The sequence below is a fragment of the Ochotona princeps genome, chromosome 4 (assembly GCF_030435755.1).
Source record: "Ochotona princeps isolate mOchPri1 chromosome 4, mOchPri1.hap1, whole genome shotgun sequence".
Taxonomy (NCBI): Eukaryota; Metazoa; Chordata; class Mammalia; order Lagomorpha; family Ochotonidae; genus Ochotona; species Ochotona princeps.
In genome coordinates this window covers 82,425,615-82,446,916 of record NC_080835.1, presented here as the reverse complement: position 1 = coordinate 82,446,916, position 21,302 = coordinate 82,425,615, and positions in this window count along the sequence as shown.

Below are 21,302 nucleotides of genomic sequence, written 5' to 3'. Positions count from 1 at the left end.
AGGCGAGCCGAGGGCTGCGGGAGAGGACGTCTAGCTCGGATCCCGAACCCAGTCCGCCATGTGCCCATGGCTCATGGCGGGCTGGGCCCGGACATGCCTGGGTGCGGCCTGCTTCCTTCTGGGGTGAGTACGCCGAGGGGGGAGGCCTCCGTGACTGGGCATGTCCGGGACCCACCCAACACCCTCATTGGGTGGTGGGTGAACGGGATTGGGGAGGGGCGCAACCTCGGGCCTGCAGGATTTAACTTCCGGCTGCCAGAGGCGAGCCGAGGGCTGCGGGAGAGGACGTCTAGCTCGGATCCCGAACCCAGTCCGCCATGTGCCCATGGCTCATGGCGGGCTGGGCCCGGGCGGCCAGTGCGCCATTTGGCGCCAGGCTGTGCCTACTGGCCGCCCGGCCGGGGAGCTCTGGGGTATTGGACATCTGAATCGCTGCTGAGATAGCTCTAGAGTGACCCCACTGTTTCTGGGATCTGAGTCAATCCTAAAGATTCCCAATGCCAGTAACTCTTCCTTTGAAGAACATCCAATCCCTTAATAATGCTGAGCTTTGAACACCTATCAAGTAAAAGATAAGCTCCGGCTTGTGTAGCAGGCTGGCACCTAATGGTCCTCGGATCAACCACGTGCAGGTGCGTGATTTACAGCTAGGAACGGTCCCAATCTGGGAAGCCACAGCTGGGATGAGGTTCCCACCAAGGGGTGTATGTGCTGGAATGGGGGCTGCGTTCTATCTAGGAAACAGTTGCAGTCACCCGAGGCACTAGTGTGGGCTGGGATTGGATGCACCAGGCCAGTTCAGATCCCAGCACCATCTGGTGTTATGGAGAAACAGGGTAGATGTGGGACTGACTAGGCTGGGTCTCAATCCCCTTCTGAGCCATGTGTGAGCTGTATGTGGGTATGGACGAGCCATGGCTGGGCTGAAACATCCAACAACAAGAGTCAGAATGGGGTGAAAGCCAGCCAGGAAAAGCCACTGTTCCTGCTAGGACAGGACGTGAACTGAGTTGGGTTGGCTCAAGAACCCCCTGGCAAGCGCAAAATCTGGCATTGGGAGGGGTTCTGATGGAGGAGCCTGGGCAACTCCTCTGGCAGGACACAGTCCCTGCAGGTAAGCGCGAGAAGCATGATTGGAAACAGCCCAGAATAGGCCATGGAAAGTTTCCCACTGGCATGCATTCGGCATGGGTCAGGAGCAGGCCAGGCTGAATCAGTTCATGTCATCCTCTGGCAAATCCGATCACCAGAACAGAGTGTGGAATGGGCCGGGTTTGGTTGCGACAAAACCAGTACACATTCTGGAACGCCAGGGCGTGGTTGCCTGTACTGGATATGAATGCAACACCCATCCAGCACACGTGAGATCCAGGAAGGGAGGGGCAGAGCTGGCGGGGGGGTTAAGGGGCTGGTCCCCTCGCTGGACAACCACTCCCACTGGAGAGTGTTGGCTGGGAAAGAGACAGACACGACTAAGCAAGGCTACAACACCTGTGCGCTGCATGTGGACAAGATCAGGGCCACAGCATCAGCTGGCAGAAGCTGGCACTGGGGACTAATTCTGTCGAGTCAAATCACAGGACCACCTAAAGAGTGCATAAACCGGGACAGAGAGACCTGGGAGGGAAAAAGTGGGTTCCCCCTTCTTGGGTCACTATTCCCGTGGGAGGGCATGAAAACTAGGACGGGGGCTGGGATGGCTAGACAGAGGCACTCAACAACATCTGTGAGGGCTGGATGGTTGAGTCGATTAGATAGAACTAAGCTTTAATACCCATTGACAAGTACCAGAGCCAAATGGGATGGGGGACAGACTGGTCTTCTGCTACACAAATTGGCAAACCAGGGTAGGGGGCAGGCTTGGTGGGGGTTATTGTGGGTCGCCCCGACTAGGCTGCAGCTCCCACTGGTTGATGTAAGGGCCGAACCAGACTGGACTGCAACACCCATTGGTTCCAGTGCAACTCGGGACTGAAAACAGAACCAACACAGCAATTGCAACCACCAGCTGATCAGGGTGATGGACTGTGCCGGGCCCTGTGCTTGCTAGAACATACAAGAATCTGGTCTGGGAATACCTCAAAGTATCTTTGGAGATCTCCCCACTTGAACTGCTGGACTCAGAATTCTAACCAAGAAAAGACAGAAGACAGAATAGGACAATCATTCATCTCAGCTACATGTTGGCAGCGAAATATGGGACAAATGGAGACTTCATGATGGACCATATCAATCAGTGGACCACCTCATCGAGCGAAACTGGCAGTGACTCATAACTGGAGAACTATTAACTCCACTTGAGCACATATCTCAGAGCATGCCCCACATATGGGACTTGGGGTGGGCGGGAAACCGGGTGGGGCTTCTCCCTCAATACCCCCTTTTACCTCAGATACATGATGGAAACAATATGGACATAATAGCATTGCCCACCTCCCTATCCCCCTGAACCTTTTTTTTTTTTTTTCCTTCTCTTTCTTGATTTTCCTTCAACTATAGTTAACTATGTAAAGATTGTCAACAACAATACAATAAAATGGATTATATATAAAAAAAAAAAAAAAAAAAAAAAAAAAAAAAAAGAAATTAGGAAAGCTGAGTTTAACTAAAAATGCAGTATTTTCTATTATTGTTTGAATTTTCTTTTGTACTTGAAAGTGGATGCAGGATCGGCATGATAGCCTTATGGCTAAATTCTTGCCTTGTATGCGCCAGGATCCCATATGGGTGCTGGTTCGTGTTCTGGCTGCTCCACTGCCAATCCAGCTCCCTGCTTGTGCCCTGTAAAGCCAGCAGAAGATGGCCCAAAGCCTTGGGACCTTGTGCCCGCATGGGAGAACCATGGCTCTTAGCTTCGGATCGGCTTAGTTCCTGCCACTGTGGCCACTTGGGGAGTGAACGAACCAGTGGATGGAAAATCTTACTCTCAGTCTCCTTCGTTCTGTAAATCTGACTTTCCAATAAAAATAAATAAATCTTTAAAAGAAAAAAAAGCCCATGCAAAATAAGTGGAAAAAGATTTTTTTGGCATGTACATCTAAAATATCCAAAAATCTGCCCAACTTACTTTTTGTTTCTAATCACTCAGGTGAAATAGCCAGCTATCGTTTGCCGGTGGAATGGAGATCAGGTAACTAAAGTTCAAGACTACGAAAATAAAATTCTAAAAAGTCACTGTCAATTTCATACAAAGAACATAGTATAGAAAGACAAAAAAACACAAGCATACTATTTCAAAATTTCTCAGGAAATGTTTAATGAGTAAATTGAAAACTATTAACTTGCAAATGTACAATCAACATCTGATACTGTCTTGTATATAGATCAACCTTGTTAGTCAAATATGAGCCTTTCAGGATTACAACATATTCCAAAGCATTTATAAATTAAAATATCCTTAAGAGAGGTAGAATCTGGAATTACAATGCCTGCGTTATGAGTGTGGCTTTGACACTTGCTCCTCACGTGGCCTTAGTTGCTTAACCTCCCTATTTGTAATTTCTTTTGTAAAACCATGATAATATTCCTTCACGGAGATACAAGGTTTGAAGCATTAGTAAAACACAGAAAATACTACCTACCATATACTAAGCACTGCTAAGTGTTTGCTACTATTGTATCAAAGGGAAAAATCTTCAAGGAATTTTAACAAAAGGAAAAAGCGACAATATTACATTACTGTTGGAACCTACTTGGGAAAGCTAACAAAAATGAATTAAATACATCTCTTCCAAACTCTGAATTCAAAGCTGTTATGTTGGAGAAGCTAAAAGCTGGCTAAAATGGCAATATTTACATCATAGAATTTGAATGTCACATAGTAGGACTATTCTCAAAGTGGGCAATATTTATTTACTAGAACACTGAAGCTACATTATTTTTGCATATAAAAATAATACCTAATCAAAATTTAAAGAAATAAAACTTAAATTTGTTTTATTTATTTGACAGGTAGCAAGTCTGTCTTCTGAGTGACTCAGCCGAAGCCCTCAGTGGCCAGGGCTGGGTGGGGAATGAAGTTGGGAGCCAGGGTCCCAATCCAGGTCTTTTGCCTGGGTAGCAGAAGTCCAGCTATGTGAGCCACCACTGCGTCTCCCAGAGTCTGTATCAGCAGGAAACTTCAGGGGATACAGGCGTCTTAACATGTTTAACATCTGGTCAGACGTCAGTTTACTGAACAATCTAGAACACCAAACACTTTAAAGAATCATATCAATTAGCACTCCAGCCTAAATTCTTTCCAAATGCCAATTATCCAATAGGATGGGGAGGTATTAAGCTTTCTTTTAGTGTTGACTCAAAATATTCTTGAGGTACCATGCTAGAAGTCACAATGAAAAGAACGGAAGCAAACTGACCTATAGATCATGAAACCAACCCCAACATGCCTCTTCTTCACATTCTGTGTTGCAGGGCACTTGAGGAAACTACTGAAGACTTAGCTTTTTCTTCTTCTAACATTTGTCCCACCACCAAAGAACCTGGAGATGGTAACTCACCTGCTCCAAAGGCGCTATACACATTCAATACATGGCACTGTGCCTAACAGACAGAAGATAACGATACAAACTAAGATTAACACAGTGATTCAAGATTGAGAACGCAGACAGAAAGAGAAATGGAAAATAATTCAAATCTCAGCAACACGGAAGTTCCTTGAACACACACAAAGCACATGCTTCATTCAGTTTCTGTGAGCACATACAGTATAGCGCAAGTCAACACAGGCAGTTCACATCAAACTATTCACCCCTCTAACTACGCCAGAGAACACAGCAATAAGTTTACATTTTTTTCATAAGACATACTGCTTTTGAGGCTGAAGCTACTGATGAAAGGATATAAGTGGATTATGAAACAATTTTTTTAAAAGATGGAGAAAACAGGTTAGATATCCTTGAAAACAGAACACACAACTAAAGTGACACCAAATTTCATATCAAATTAAGCATCTACAATGTGATAAGGATCTTTTTGAACCACTTAAAGTGATTATCACATTTTTAACATAAAAGTGCCGTAAAAATATGAATATTCGCTACTAAGAGACTGGATGAATAAACATGAGCTACACAATGACAAACATGCAATAACCATGTTTTAGAGTCTGGCTATGTCACAGCACAGCATCACTCCTGAATGAATGCTAAACTAAGGCAGCCAACAGAAGGGAGAAGAGCTCAGTGCGCATGTCTATGTGATGGTGTAAAAGCACACATTTGAGTCAGGAATCTTCCCAGACCTGAGACACGAGGTGCCCTACAAGCTTATTACTGTCCACCACCAATCACTAGCCAAGAGGAACACGGACACAAGTCTTCATACTTCAGCCATGGGGCTACTAACTAGTTCATAGCACATTTGCTTCATTTCATTCTGAGGTGATTAACACGTTAAAACATCTATTCATGAGGGATTTCTAGTACAAGAAATTGTTTTTTAAATCCACTACCTACCTCTGTTGATTAAAAAAAAAAAGCCACACACACACACAAGCAACCTAAATGAATGTAGTTAATGAATGTAGTTAACAAACCAGCGGCAATATACATTACATGTGCTACTAAATACTTCCTAGTACCATCCACATATATTAATTTAAAAGGAAAAACCAGGTGCCTAACTTAATTCAAAAGGACAAATGAGCAGGAAATAATGAACACAAAAACATACCAGCTTCTATAATGAAACATAAGAGATGATTACAAATTATGAAGTTGAAAGGATTTATAGAGTCAATCAAACTATAGCGTATAGATGAATTACACCTAAGGATCCTGTTACCCACAGATTTTGATTCATGAGATCTGTGGTGAGGTCAGATCCCACAGTTCTGATGAACTTCCAAATGATACTGACACTGCTGGTCTTGGCACCACAACCCGAATAGCTATAAGCTAGAGTAGTTGTTCAATAAAAATATAATGTGATCCATATATTAAATCTCCTATCAGACACATTAAAAGCAAAAGAGATGGAGTTTCCACAACTATTATTTTACTCCATATATGTAATGTTATTATTGTTTTCATATTTATAAATTAATAGAAAGTTAAGATTAAAAGAAATTTATTTTGGTATAAAAAATTTGAAATACAGGTATTATGATGAGTAAGGGAAGAAAAAAAGACAATGAAAAAGAGAGAGAAACAGAAAGAGAGCTACCGTCTACCGGCTTACTCTCCAAATGCCTGCAATAACTGGGGTTAAGCTGGTCCAAAATCAGCCAATCAAACCAGATCTCCCCCAGAGGAGTTAGGGACCTACCCACCTGGGCCATTGCTTGCTCTCTCCCACAAAGTGCATTCAAAAGAAACTGCAACCAGAACAAAGCCAGGAACCAAATTGAGGAATTCTGATATGGGATTTGCCAATATCTACTGTTACGTCTAATTTCCTTACTACGTGCCTCCACTAGCAGGTGGTATAGCAATCACTTGCTCTGTATTAGGAACAATAAGGGACCAAAGATGCATATATTACTTCCACTATCAAATAATTTACAATCCAGTAGATGCATTTTTTTCCCAAGTACCTAAAAAAAAAGCACCTGATGTGCTCTGTAAGTTATGAACAGGTCAGCTGGGTTTATATACCATTTCCACCACTTGCTAGCTGCGTCACAGCAAACAAATTACTTAACCTTTTAAACTTGTTTTCTCATCTATACATGGAAATGACAAATACTCATGATGTTTGAGGATTCAAGAGATAATCCAATTAAGCAGCTTCTAATGCCTAAGATAATAGTAAGCTCATGCAAATGTCAGTTACTATCCATTACCCAGCACAGGAACTGTGCAGAACAAGCAAGGATATTTTTACAGGATGAATAATCTATATACATTGACAAGTCCAGTAAAGAAGTACTAACAAAGCACCCCAGGGACTTCAGAAGCAGAAATCCTGATAAGACCAAGGAAGGTTTGAGAAAGGAATTAGCATTTGATACCACTCTTACAAAACAGCCAACTAGAAACGGACAGAAATAAAACAAAGTTTGGAACCAAGTCTTAGCAACTCTGATTAGTAAGACTCCCCACTTTGCTAAACATGTGCTAAAGGAAACAGTACCTGGGCAAGGTCCCATATTTTTGAAATTCAAGCAAATTACACTTCTATATGGAGGCACTGTTGTCATAATAATAGATCCATTAATATATAACAAAATGTAAGCATATAGTAAACACTAATTGTAGCTGTCAGGTACTCCTACCTACGCAGGCTTCCACCATCAGATCTTGCCACTCCTAAGCCTCTCAGATCAATACAGTAATTGTATTATTGCACATGGCAGAAATCGCAAGCCTTTTAAACCTACCACTAAATCTACACGTTTTAACATTTGGCGCTTATTGGTACAGCCAATTTCTTCTCCAACAACTCCATACTTTTACCTTACAAACAGTTATCCTCTGGTTTCGAAGGGATCCATGTGCACCTCAGCACACTTCTCACATCACTGAAAATACTGCTGGTGTTCATCATAAGACTCCCAGTCCGTCTTAGCTTAATTATGTGAATATCCTCGGCCACAACCGACACTTGGGGATTATATGCAATAAAGCACCAAGGCCAATGCATCTTGGGTGGTCAAAATTTGGTAGCTATGTTTACACAGAAAAGAGCTACAGCCAGGAATGTTTGTCTTCCTTCCTGTTTTGGTACCTGTGCACCTATGCATCCATTCTCTTACAAATCCTTCCAAAAATAGTTCCTGAGCTTCCACAGGGTATCTTTCAGATGCCAGGAATGTGGCACCTCAAGAAATGCTAAAAGAAATTTCAGATGCATGCTATCTCTTTAATACGACTTGCTGTCCATGTCTTTACAGAACGACCAGTAACTGAAATATGCCCAATCACAGAAAACAGCCATTTTCCTTAAATCCCACGACAAACTCGTTCTCTACCTGTTGGGAATAAAAAAGACACGTAGTCTCCTCATAGTCTTTTGTGAAGACATACTGCCCACGTGCACAAGCACGCAACTTTCTACAAGGAATAACACCTGAGAACAAAGTTCCCAGCAACACCGTGGTCACACAGAACTAGGATAGCTGAGAAAAAAAAAATCAGGGAAAAGTTTACAGATGGGCCCACCCCGCCCTCTCTACAGTGAGGTTGTTCCGCTCCCACACCTCTACAGGAAATCCATTGACTTGCTTCTTCTCTAAAACTTGTGGCAGGAGAATAACTAAAGTGTACCAGTTACCAGAGCAGTTTTCCCTCCCTCCCCGCTGCGGCCTTCGGGGACCGCCTAGTAGCAGCCGCTGGGAAGCAGCAAAGGCGACCAGGGTCCCGGGAGGCCGCGGGGTGCGCACCTGACTCGTCCACAGAGATGCGGGTGCGTCTGCGGAAAGTCGGGCTAATATTTCACGAGTGCCCTAAGCGTCCTGAAACTTCCACAGCCCTGTTTCTGCGGCTCGGGCCCTCTTCACCTCCCTGGTGAGGCGAGAGCAGCCTGTGGTACTTCTCCCTAGATATGTAGTCCCGCTACGCCACAAAGCCAGGGCCAAAGCCGGCGGCCACGACGCAAGCACCTGCCGCCAGCCCTTCCCGCTGCGAGAGCACCCACCGCCCCCACGACCGCCGCTCCAGGCTGCCTCCCACGGCCGACCACCGCTCACCTGCGACCCCGGCGGCACCTCGGCAAGATCGCCCCTCAGGGGGCAGAGAAAAGATGCTCTGCCGATTCCCCGCCCGCTAACTTCGCCCGCCCTCTCTGTTGTCACCCATTGGCTCCAGTGCCTGCCACTCATTGCATGCGGGCTATGCATTGGGCCAAATGGCATTGCCTTTCTGGCTGAGAGCCCGCCCTAGCCTGGCCTCACAATGGGAATCAAGTCCCAAACCGGTTCCGGGTTAGTGCCCTGGATGCCGCCCCCCTCTTGATTCGCCTGCCGCCGGGTGCTCTCAGTCTTTGGCGCGCGGCTCTGTCAGTCAGGTACGCTTAAGGGAAAGATTGGCCTCTACCGTGAGCTGGTTGGCACGGTTCCGCCTGATTGGGGCCCTGGCAGTTCCATTTCCAATTCTCCTGTCCTTGACCCACACCGGGTAGGGCAGAAAGTAAGAGGGATGCCTGGATAGCTCCAGCCCCTTTCTTAGGCTAGCCTTCCCTACTGCTACTCAGTCAACTGCGACCTCCTTTGGCCCTAACTGTTCTTCACAGACTGTCCTTGCCAAAGGTCACCGTTGACTTCCTTATGAACCAATCAGGAGCCAATTTCACATTCCCTAGAAAACTTAAGACTCAGTGCTTCGTTCTTCAATGTTTTCCTCAATAAGGACTTTTCTTGGTTTTCATCTTGGTTCCCTTCGCCCTCTCAATGGACGTGTCTTTCCACTGCCTCCCCCAATCACGCATGAATTACATCTGTAGTATCCTGACGCCCAACTGTAGTCCATTCCTGCCACACTAACCACAAATGAGCTGTTTGAAGTTCCACAGTGGAACCCAGCCTCAAGATAACTACAAACTCCTATCGTGTCTTGAAACTGTGGAGTTGAAAACAAAATGGAGTAAGCCTGGCTCATTGCTAACTACAATACTTTTCCCTTTTGTAACTTCTGCTTTGCTTGCTTGCCTAAGAAACTGAGCTCCTGGACCAAATGGCCTATGTGACCTTTAACACAGATGGGCCTCAATTTCCATGAATCCGAGATAGGCAAGGAGTATGCTACATTTCCTCCCTCGCCTTACATGCTATTGTAAATTGCTCCCTTTGAAGCTGTTGTAAACTGGGCCCTATAAAAATCCTGTGAATGTGTTGTCAGGCCCTCACTCTAATAAAGGGTGTCAGTCCCTGCAGGCCAGTTGATCAGTTGGTCCATCAATTGCCTTGACTCTCATTGTAATACCGCTTTGTTGACTGTCAGTGAATGCAAGAAAATAACGCTCTGCTTTTCCCTCGGACATCATCTCGCTACCTAACTTTCCTTCCTTCTTCTTTACTCAAGTCCTTTGCACCCTTCAGGTCCTGGACTCTACATTGACCTTGAAAACCCATTTTGCATTGCTGTTTTTCCACCCAGGAAGATTTCTCTGTACCTTTTACCTGCTGTGTCATGCATTCCTTTCAAACTCAGTTTCTTAAGGATGTCTTCCGTGCTATCTTTTCATTCAGCCTACCCCCAGGTGCCAAGTTTTCTCTCCAGGAATAACACAGAACTAACTTACAGCATGAGTACAGCCTATGCAATGTTTGGGATCTGGCAATCCCAGTCCAATGAGTTCCTTCAAAGCCTCTTCCCATCTGATATTTCTTACCAGATGTTATGAGCGAGTGTGGTTTCGCTTCTCAACTGCGCTAACGTCTGTCCAGCACAGTGCCTAGAATATAATTTGCACTCCCAAAATAGCTGGTAAGCAGATAATAGAATATTCTTGATAAATGGTAAGCCCTTGCTGGATATTCCTGGAGGAAATCCCTTTCACAAAATAGAAAGCCCAGCGCGGTAGCCTAGCGGCTGAAGTCCTTACCTTGCATACGCAGGGTTCCCATATGGGTGCTGGTTCTAATGCCAGCAGTCCTGCTTCAAATCCAGCTCCCTACTTGTGGCCTAGAAAAACAGTTGAGGATGGCCCAAAGCCTTGGGAACCTGCACCCACATGGGAGACCTGGAAGAGGCTCCTGGCTCTTGGCTTCGGATCGGCGCAGCACCAGCCGTTGCTGCCTGGAAGATCTTCCTCTCTGCCTCTTCTCCCCTCTGTATATCTGGCTTTCTAATAAAAAATAAGTAAATAAATCTTTTAAAATATAGAAAGCAGTTATAAAACATGCAGTTTAGAGGGAAATGATCAATTTAATTATACACATTTCTGCTTTTGAAGAATGGTTTACACTTCTAAGTAGAACAGAAGGAAAATTGTTTCTGGAAAAAAGGAAAATTTGCATTTTTTGTTTGTTTGTTTTGGGGTTTGTTAGTGGATTTTATTTTTGAATGTACTTGGTGAGAAACTAAGAGAATAATTCATTTCATTATAACCACTTTGTCTTTCTCTCATAGCTGAGTCTGACCACCACCTAAATCTATATACTATAGTAAAAAATAAGATCTAGAATGAGTCAGAAACTAGTGCTTCTGTAACTCTCCACTTGCCCTGTTGAATTGTAGTCTTCTTACTGGTGGCAGGATCTTTTACCTTTTCTGTTTCCTTTCAGCTGTATCTGTAAGGAGTTATTCGAATATCCCACCCTGGACCTGGCGCCATTTCTTTTTGCTCACAGCTCACGAAATTCCCGCCAGTCTAGCCATCCACCAATCAGATGTAACCCGACATTCCACCTGAGAATCCCACCCCCAATCTTCCAGCCCCTTCCCCAACCCCGCCCACTCACCAATCATCCCTAGGCATTCACCTGCAGGCACCAATCCCCTGGGGCCTGCCCTCAATCCCTCCCAATCCCCGCCCCTACACCTTGCAGACAAAAAGACCCTCAGGTGCAGCTCTTTCCGGTCTTCTTCCAGCCTCCTTCCCCCTTCCCCCTTTCCTCCTCGCCTCTGCAACAGCTCTCTCTTCCTTTTCTCTCTCTTCTTCCGGCCTCCCATCCCCCCTTCCCCTTCCCCTTTTTTCCTGTCCACCACCTCTACCCCGTTCCTGCCCCGCTGGAATAAACCTCCTAAGATACCTCGTTGCATCTGGTGTTTTCAGCTCAAGGTAAAGAACCAGGTTGCGGGAATTAGCTGCACGTAACAATATCGTAATATCATATGAACTAGAGCTCTACCACTGTTTTAAATAATTAACAGTATCTTGTCTGAATGGAAGCAGACCAAGAAGGTAGAGGTTGAAGGTAATTCAAAATGTTTAATATTATAATTTGCCTATTACCAATCTGACATTCTGTTTACTGATTTGGACTTCGGTAGTTATTATTTCAGACTAGAGATTTCACGCAAAGGTAATCACACATTCATTTCGGAACTGTACTGTCCAACTCTGCTAGCTAGATAAGTGCTTCAAATGTGACTTTTCCAACGGTACAACTGAATTCTTGTAGTATTTAATTTAAATAAAATTTGCAAGCTGACATGTGACTCCTAACTACGTTGGAAAACTTGTTTTATGTAAATCCACTCTTTAAACTGTAGATTCAAAACCATTTTGCTAACAATAATTGCACATATTTATGAGCTAAAGTGTGACATTTACATGCATGTATATAATTTTCACTGATAAAATAATCAACGTTTACATTTGTTTTATGATTGGGATCCTACAGCTTTCCTCCTTCACTTACTCAAAGTACAAAATAATGGGCCTGCATAATAGCTCAACTGGCTAATCCTCCAGGTCCAAGCACAGCATCTCATATGGGTGCTGGCTCATGTCCTGGCTGCTCTGTTTCCCATCCACTTCACTACTTGTGGCCTTGGAAAGCAGGGGAGGATGGCCCAAACCCTTGGGATCTTGCATTAGTGTGGGAGAGCCACAGCAGCTCCTGGCTCCTGGATTCGTATCTGCTCAATTCTGGTCATTTTGGCCATTTGAGGAATAAACCAATGGATGGAAAATCTTTCTCTCTTTCCTTCTCTTCCTAAATCTGCCAATCCAATAAAAATATATCTTTATTTTAAAAATAAAATAAAGTACAGAATAAGTTATTCTGAGTTACAGTCACCCAAAATGTATGAACACCATGAACTCGTATCTAAAGTCTGATACGATATCAGCTATCTAAACTCCATTTATTCTCACCAACCCCTTCTAGCTTCTAGTAGTCACTGTTTTGTGATCAGATTGTTTTTAGCATCTGCATGTGAGGCCAGGAGCTCTTCTGGGTCTCCCACGTGGTTGCAGGGTCCCAAAGCTTTGGGCCGTCCTTGACTGCTGTCCCAGGCCACAAGCAGGGAGCTGGATGGGAAGCAGGGCTGCTGGGATTAGAACCAGCGTCTATATGGGATCCTGGGCGTGCAAGGTGATTACTTTAATCACTACGCTATTGCGCCGGGCCCTCAACATATTTTAAATACTTTAAATTGTTTTTAAATACTTTTATATGTCCTGGTGACTTTCTATTTGGGGTACATTTTTTTTTAAGATTTATTTTATTTTTATTTCCAATGCAGATTTACAAAGAGAAGGAGAAACAGAGAAATAGGTCCTGCATGTGCTTATTCACTCCCTAGATGGGTGCAACAGCCAGAGCTGAGCCAATCCAAAGCCATAAACTAGGAGCTTCATCTGGGTTTCCCACATACGTGCAGGCACCCAAGGACTTGAAGCATCCTCTGCTGCTTCCCCAGCCCAAATATAGGGAGCTGGATCAAAGTGGAACAGCATCTGCATGGGATTCTGGAGCCACTATACCACAGTGCCAGCCCCAGAATCTCATTTGAAGACATCAATTTTGGAATATATACAGGTATAGCTGAAAGATTGTAGAAAATGAAGTTAAGGATAAGGTTATTTTACCACAAATTGTTTTCTAAAGTCTGTGAATAGTCTTCTTATAAATATATGTGTCATGAACATTTTTCTGAGAAAACCATGCATGCATTTTTTTGAAAATGCAGCAAAATAAACTTGTCTTCCTAATCCCCTGTTTTGCCAGCTTTTGAAGTACCTTTGTATTCTGTTGGCATGTTTCTTTAAAAGAAGAGTCTTTTTCAGTAATAAACAGGTTTGGCTTAGTTTGGCGCAGGCTATTGTGAACATGTTGGGAGTAGCCACCTGATGAGAGATTTCTGTCTCTCCCTTTATCTCTGTCATTCTGACTATTAAGACATGGAAAATTCTTCAAAGGATATCATACTATATCATCACTAAAAATGAATGGAATTCATACCTCTACATAGATTGCTTTAACCAGAGTGGCGAAAAGGTTAGGAAAGTCATGATCGCAAGACAACATCACCATCTCTTTCCTAACATTTTTTGGACTGTGTTAACAATTCTTTGAAGGCGAGGCTTTTGTTATTTGCCTTTGTTTTTTTTTTTTCTGCTTTCCCTTTCTTTTTTTATTATTTATTATTTTTACCTCATTAATTACATTGTATTATGTGACACAGTTACATAGGTACTTGGGTTCTCCCCACCCCTCCCCAAACCCTCCCACCATGGTGGATTCCTCCACCTTGTTGCATAACCACAGCTCAAGTTCAGTTGAGATTCCCCCATTGCAAGCGTATACCAAACATAGAGTCCAGCATCTTATTGTCCAGTCAAGTTCAATGGCTTCTTAGGTATACCCTCTCTGGTCTGAAGACAGAGCCAGCAGAGTATCATCCCAGTCAATTGAAAGCTCCAACATACCATCAGCAAAAATTTACATCATTATGGAATTAATTGACATAGTAATGAGTAACCAATATGTTAAAAGTAAATGCGAGTTCCCAGCCACCTTCTGTGACCACCTCACCTATACTTCAATTTTAGCTTATACACAACATATAACATTCATAACATAACATGTTATACATAACATCATATCATCTTAAATTAAGGCAAACATGTGGTATTTAACCTTTTGGGATTGGCTCATTTCCCTTAGCATTATGGTTTCCAGTTTGGCCCATTTGGCCACAAAGAACTGCATTTTGTTTTTTTTAATAGCTGAGTAGTATTCCATGGAGTAGATGAACCATAGCTTTCTTATCCAATCCTCTGTTGTTGGGCATTTTGGTTGTTTCCATGTTTTTGCAATTACTGATTGTGCTGCTATGAGCATAGGAGTGCATGTTGGTTTCTCATAAAACAAGTGTTCTGGATATATTCCTAGGAGTGCTATTGCTGGATCATACGGTATGTTGAATTTGAGTGGTTTGAATATTCTCCATACTGATCTCCATAGAGGCTGTACCAGCCTGCAGCCCCACCAGCAGTGGAGTAGGGATCCCTTTTCCCCGCAACCTCGCCAACAAGTGTTGTTGGTGCTTTTATTCATGTGGGCCAGTCTTACAGGCGTTAGGTGGTATATTTGCCTTTGTTTTATCTGCAGCATCTAACCCAGACTTTGTATCTCTCACTAATTAATAAATAATTTTAGCTTTTAGGTTATAGAATAGAAAATGATGTAATTGTTTTGTACAGCAACCTTAGTTAATGAAACCATCATTATTTAGCAGTTCAATGAAAACTTTTTATCCTATATGGCTCGTTGCTTTTGCTTCGTTTCTTTTTTAAAAGATTTATGTATTTTTATTGAAAAGGCAGTTTTGCAGAGAGGAGAGACAGACACAAAGCTCTTCCATCCACTGGTTCACTCCCCAAATGTTGGCATTGGCCAGAACTGAACCGATCCAAAGCCAGGAGACAGAAACTTCCTCCAGTTCTCCCAGGCAGTTCAAGGGTCTCAAGGACTTGGGGAGCCAGCACTTTCAGGTAGGAGATTATCCAATTGATCCATCCTGCCCACTCCTACTTCACCTTTTCACCAGTTAGCACAGACAACTAAATAATATAGTCTGTGTTGATTGTAGGGTAACTTGTACATTTTCTTCCTATATGATTATTTATCTGTGGAGAAGAAAATAAACTATGATCAACATATAATAACAGAAACACAAATAAAAACGGAAAATACATCTTTGTTTACTCAATGCTTTGAAATTTTTAAAGGAAGGTAATGTGAATCCTGGCAAAACTTCTTTAATTGTTCAGCTATAAGAGCAATATGTAGAAATGTTTTTATGAAGAGAAAAGACAGAGCAAAATGGAAAGAACAGCAACTTACAGAATTCAGAAATAGAATATACCTCTGTTTTTGCTTATCTCCTCCCTCAAATGCATGCTGTCTTTATATTGTTTAATACATTGTTCTGTTTTTATATAGATGATTTTTAAACCTTAGTGCCCAAGGTATCAGGAGATGGTGACCTTATGGGGATTATTAGGACATCAGAGTAGAGTCCTCCTGAATGGGATTGACACCCTTAATAAAAGACTCCCAAGATCTCCCTTGTGCCTCCTACCCTGTCTAAATGCAAAAGGAAGACAGCCATATCCCAATAGCTTAAAGACACCTGCATCTTTAAGTGGTCCAGTCTACAATTTTTGTTATGTGAAGCCAAGATAGTAAAGTTTACTTTGATTTCTGCTCTCAGAACCTTCTTTCCTCCATTTTACAAAAAGAGAAAGCAGGTCCAGAGCTTGTCTAGGGTCACTAGTGAAGGTCATGTGGTGCAGCAGTTAAAATGTCAATTAGGATCCACATCAGAGTGCCTGGACCCAAACCCTGGTTCTGTTCTCAATTGCAACTTTCTGTAATATATACTAGGAGAGGTAGCAAGTGATAGCTCACATGTCGGGATTCCCACCATTCACACACAAGACCTGGATTAAATTTCTGGCTTCTGATTTTGGCCTGGCCCAGCCCTGTCTGCTGTAGATCGTTTCGGAGTAAACTATTAGATGAAAAATCCCATTTCACTGCTTCTTAAATAAATAAATAAATATTTAAGGTTACTAATCAATGATCAATCTGATACTATGTCACACGATTCCTAGCTCTTGAAATGTATTATCTCAACTATGTCATACTTCAAGAGCTGTGTTCTGCTATTTAAAATAGCATTGTTCTTCCCTATCTTTGTTTTTTCCAAAGAATAGCAACTTCAGAAACAGGACACACACACACACAAAATACAAGAAAATATGTCTCTGTTTATCTTTTCCTAATTCCTCCTAATTCTTCCCATTTTGAAGAAAAATACTATGACATTTCTTAATTTAGACTTATTAAAAGTACTAGAAATTGTGTCACATAGTTTAGGCAATTTGTCTCTTCTCCTGGACTTAGAGTCGAGGGAACTGAGGCAGCACTTATAGCCTATGACTATTTTATGAGAAAAGGAAGAGACTTGCAAAAGTTAGTGTCTTGCTTAAGATAGGGTCGTAAGGAAGTGGCGAAACTTAATATCGTTCTGATTTTAGCCCCCATGCTTCATTGAGCATTGATGAATATGTTCTCTGTAAACAACTCTTCTAAATTGATGGAGATATATAACCTTCCAAAAGTCATTGGGGACTTATGAGTATGTAGCTGTTGGTAGCCGATGTAAAAAAAGTTGATATATTAGTAAGCCATGTAACACCAAAACACCTGTCTCAGGACTTTTGGCTTTACCCTCTTCCACATTTGCTTATTTAAAAAAATTTTTCCTATACTACCCCCTATCTCTACTGTGTTATAATACTAATTTTCCTTTTTAATATCTTTTTTCTTTGACCCCTCCTTATTACTTGCTCCCCAGCTATGCTTTCTAATCCCTACATATTCTAATAAAAAAATGTGAATCTGAAGTTGTGTTCCTACAACGGTGGGAACATATAATTTAGTAATAATATAAAAATTGGTAATATATTTAAAAGTGAATTAGTACATCATATGACATTTTACTAAATACAAAGGTTTTAAAAACTCCAAGAGACTTTAAAAAATAATTTTTGTGGATTTCTGGTTACCATTATTTTATTCTAGTATTGGATATTAGATTTTAAACTGTCATTAAACTATTTTACATGTATTTAAAATAAGTCTCATTTTTTAATAACAAAGAAATTACAATTGTTCTACTTTCTTGTTTTTCCCCTTTTTATTTTTCTACTTTTTGGATGTGTTTTTCAATGGTTAAAGTGCAGTTTGCTCACTGCATCTTGTACATTAAGACCACCGTCCTTCCACCCTGCTTGGGAGAAGAGTTTTATTTTAATAGAATTTGGAAATGGTGTCAGAATCCAGGCTTTCATTACTATAGCAACAGAGAATAATGGAAATACTAGATGTCAAACATAGTCAATGTTGCCATAGTGATGGGCAGTTACTTTACCAAATATGTTTACTGTTCCATTCTGGTCAGTTTTTTTCAAATGTGCTATCATTATGAGTATTCAAATGGAAGAAAATGTTCAAAATCATTTAAGAAACAACAACAACAACAACAAAAAAAAACCTTTAAGAGATGAAAGCAATTTGTTCCACTGTCTGTTATTTAATATGAAATGCATGGTACACCATACACACACACACACACACACACACACGCACGCACAGCTAAAAGGGAAATCAAAATTCTCATTTCTTTTCAAGTGACTATTCTTATTGACAGGCAGGGAAGCTGAAGCAGGTAGTCTCGGGCATGTGTGGATATTTTTATTTCACACAATTTCAAGCCACTTTCTCGGAGCTGAAAAGAAAGAATTTGGCCATATTGAAATGGGAAAGGCTTCCTTTCTAAGCGGTAACACTTCACCTGAGGATGCCTGCCCGTCAGGCAACCGGGCTGGTCCTTGACAAAACCCTGAAAGCAGGCTAGAGTTTGTATTTTGGTCCCTCCGATTGTCTTTCCTCCCCCGAGAAGATGCCTCCTCTTACTGACAAAACTTCTCATACATTAAGGCCTTCCCCACCACACAATTCGCTGGTGTCATTATTTTGTATCTGTCTCTTTCTCTTCCCATAATTATTTCCTCTGGAGTCATGTTCATTTTTTACACTTCAAAATTAAATCCCTAGTTAAATGGCCAGCATATTATGGGTTACAATAAATAATTGGTTGAATTAATAAAATTCCATCAAACAAAATTCTTTGTTTAATCTGAAATTCCTGACAAAAACTGAAATATGAAATTCAAGGTGATGTGTAAATTGATGGCACTTGACTAAGGGATCACTTTTAAAAGAGTACAGTTCACTTTTTAATAAATTTTATTATTAGTATTATCATTTTATGATAGTACAATTCACTTTTGAAATAACAAGTATTGTTAGTTCATTTGGGAAGTAGAATTTGGAAGATTAAAATGTGTTAAATCTGCAGTTACAATATGCCAAATGATGCATTAGATTCTGAGTTGAATATCATGCATACATATGATGCAAATTGTGCCTAGACTACAAAATTAATAGTAATACTTCCATATTTCGAAATTCCTTTCATAAACTATTTCAGTCACTCAAAATTAACTTCCATCTCCAATTTAGGGTTTCAGCAGCTTATCTGTATGAGTCAGTAATGGTAGCTCTGGCAAAAGGAATCAATGATACCGTTAACTGTGACTGTCTTGTGACGGTTAACGTAATATTCCTTTAATGATGCTGAAGTTTGTGACCAGCATGGTGGCTAAAGTCCTCACCTAGCACATTCTGGGGTCCCATATGGGAGTCCAGCAGCCCCACTTCCCATCCAGCTCCCTGCTTGTGGCCTGGGAAAGCAGTGGAGGATGGCCCAGGCCTTGGTACTCGGCATCCATGTGGGAGAACCAAAGAGGCTCCTGGCTTCTGGTCAGCTGAGCTCCTGCTGTTGCGTCCACTTGGGGAGTGAATCAGTGGATGGAAGATCCTCCTCACTGTCCTCCTCCTCTCCGTATATCTGACTTCCCAAGAAAATTAAATAAGTCTTTAATAAAATTATGCTGAAGTTCCAGTTTCCAAAAATGTATAACCACATTACCTCAAGTGGCAGTAGAGATTGTGGTTTGTGGTTAAGAAGCTTGAGATGGGAAAATTACCCTCGATTATTCAGTAGTGGCTCAACTTGATAATTAGGGTCTCTCTCAGTCAATGAAGTGTGATAAAAAGTGAATGTCAGAGGGATGTCAGCATGATAAAACTCGATCATCCATTGCTGGATTTGAAAAGAGCACAAGGAGCCAAGGAACTACAGAGGCGGGAACAGTAAGGAAACGAACACAGTGCACCAGATTTGGCATTCTGACCTCCACAAGTGTAAGACAACGCATGATGTCATTTTAAACCAGCAAGTTGGTGTTCTTTATTGCAACAGCAATGAGACACTAATTTAACTTCAATCACTAGACAGGTTCTGAACATTTTGATTAGTTCACTGAATTTCAAGTTAAAATAGGTGATCATGCAGAGTAGTGATAAAGCCACTGCTGCAACACTGGCATTTCATACTAGCGCCGATTTGAGTCCTGGTTGCTCCAGTTCCCACCTAGCTCCCTGCTAATGACTTGGAAAAGGCAACGGAACATGGCCCAAGTGCTTGATCCCCGGCACCATTGTAGGGAGACCTGAACAAAGCCCCTGGCTTCTGTCTGGCCTACCCTTTTCTGTTGCAACTATCTGAGGATTGAACCAGTGATTGGAAGATCTCTGTCTGTCTCTGTTAACTCTGACTTTCACACATATAAATAAGTAAATATATCTTAGAAGAAACAAAAAAAAACTAAGCTTGCCCAACCACTCACTTTCCTTAGTTTTAAGTGTACAAAAGAACACCAGTAGTGTTGAAGCAGAGCCAAATGCTAACAAGTCCTCTACCTGCAGAAGGCAGTGGAGGTTGGCTCGAGTGCTTGGGCTCTGTACCCACATGGGAGATCCAGAGGAAGTTCCTGCTCCCGACTTTGGATAGGCTTAACTCCAATTGTTGTGGCCACTTGTGGAGCAATCCAGCAGATCGAAGATCTTAGAGTACCTCTAAGACAAGTAGGAGAACAAATTTAAGGACAGTGCATAGTCATTCTCGTGCAAGCCCTGTATTTTGTAAATAAAATGAAAAAAAAAAACTAAGAAGGAACTGAAGAGAAGTAGAAAAAAAATCATTTGAAATTAGGATTCTCAGGTGATGATCCTATTTATTATGTGTGGATCACTAGAAAGTGATTATTTTTCTTGAGGTAGTTTGTTCTGAACTTGCAGTTTTCAGTCTTCAGTTTTTATTTTTAAATGTTTCAATATATGTCTGGGAGATGAGGGGAACCAATATTATCATAATGCTTTCTATAAAAAGTAACAGTTGTCACAATCTAATCTAGGTGTTAGATTACCAATCCAAGTAAATATAATGTAGCTTTGCTATAATTTATGCATTTTATTTTCTAAAAAGCTCCATAGGCAACTGAAAAGAGATGTCCCCACAATTAAGTTGGGAACCACTGGCTCACAGGAGAGAAAGTGTCGTTATAGGTGATCTAACTCAAATAATTGAGTGTTTGAATCCTACCTACATGCCACCACTAAGGATTTTTTCATCTAAATTTCCCCAATTGTTTTGATTAATCCTCATAATAGGAATTCAAGATTTCTCACAGTGTTCCTTCTAGTGTTCTCTTTATTTTATTTTTTAAAAGATTTATTTTATTTTTAAAAGTCAGATATACAAAGAGGAGGAGAGACAGAGAGGAAAATCTTACGTCCAGTGATTCACTCCCCAAGTGGTCGCAACAGCCAGAGCTGGGCTGATCTAAAGTCAGGAGCCAGGAGCCTCTTCCAGGTCTCCCAGGCAGGTGCAAGGTCCCAAGACTATGGGCCTTCCTTGTCTGCTTTTGCAGGCCCAAACAGGGAGCTGAAGGGGACATGGGGCTGCCAGGATTAGAACCCACGTCCATATGGG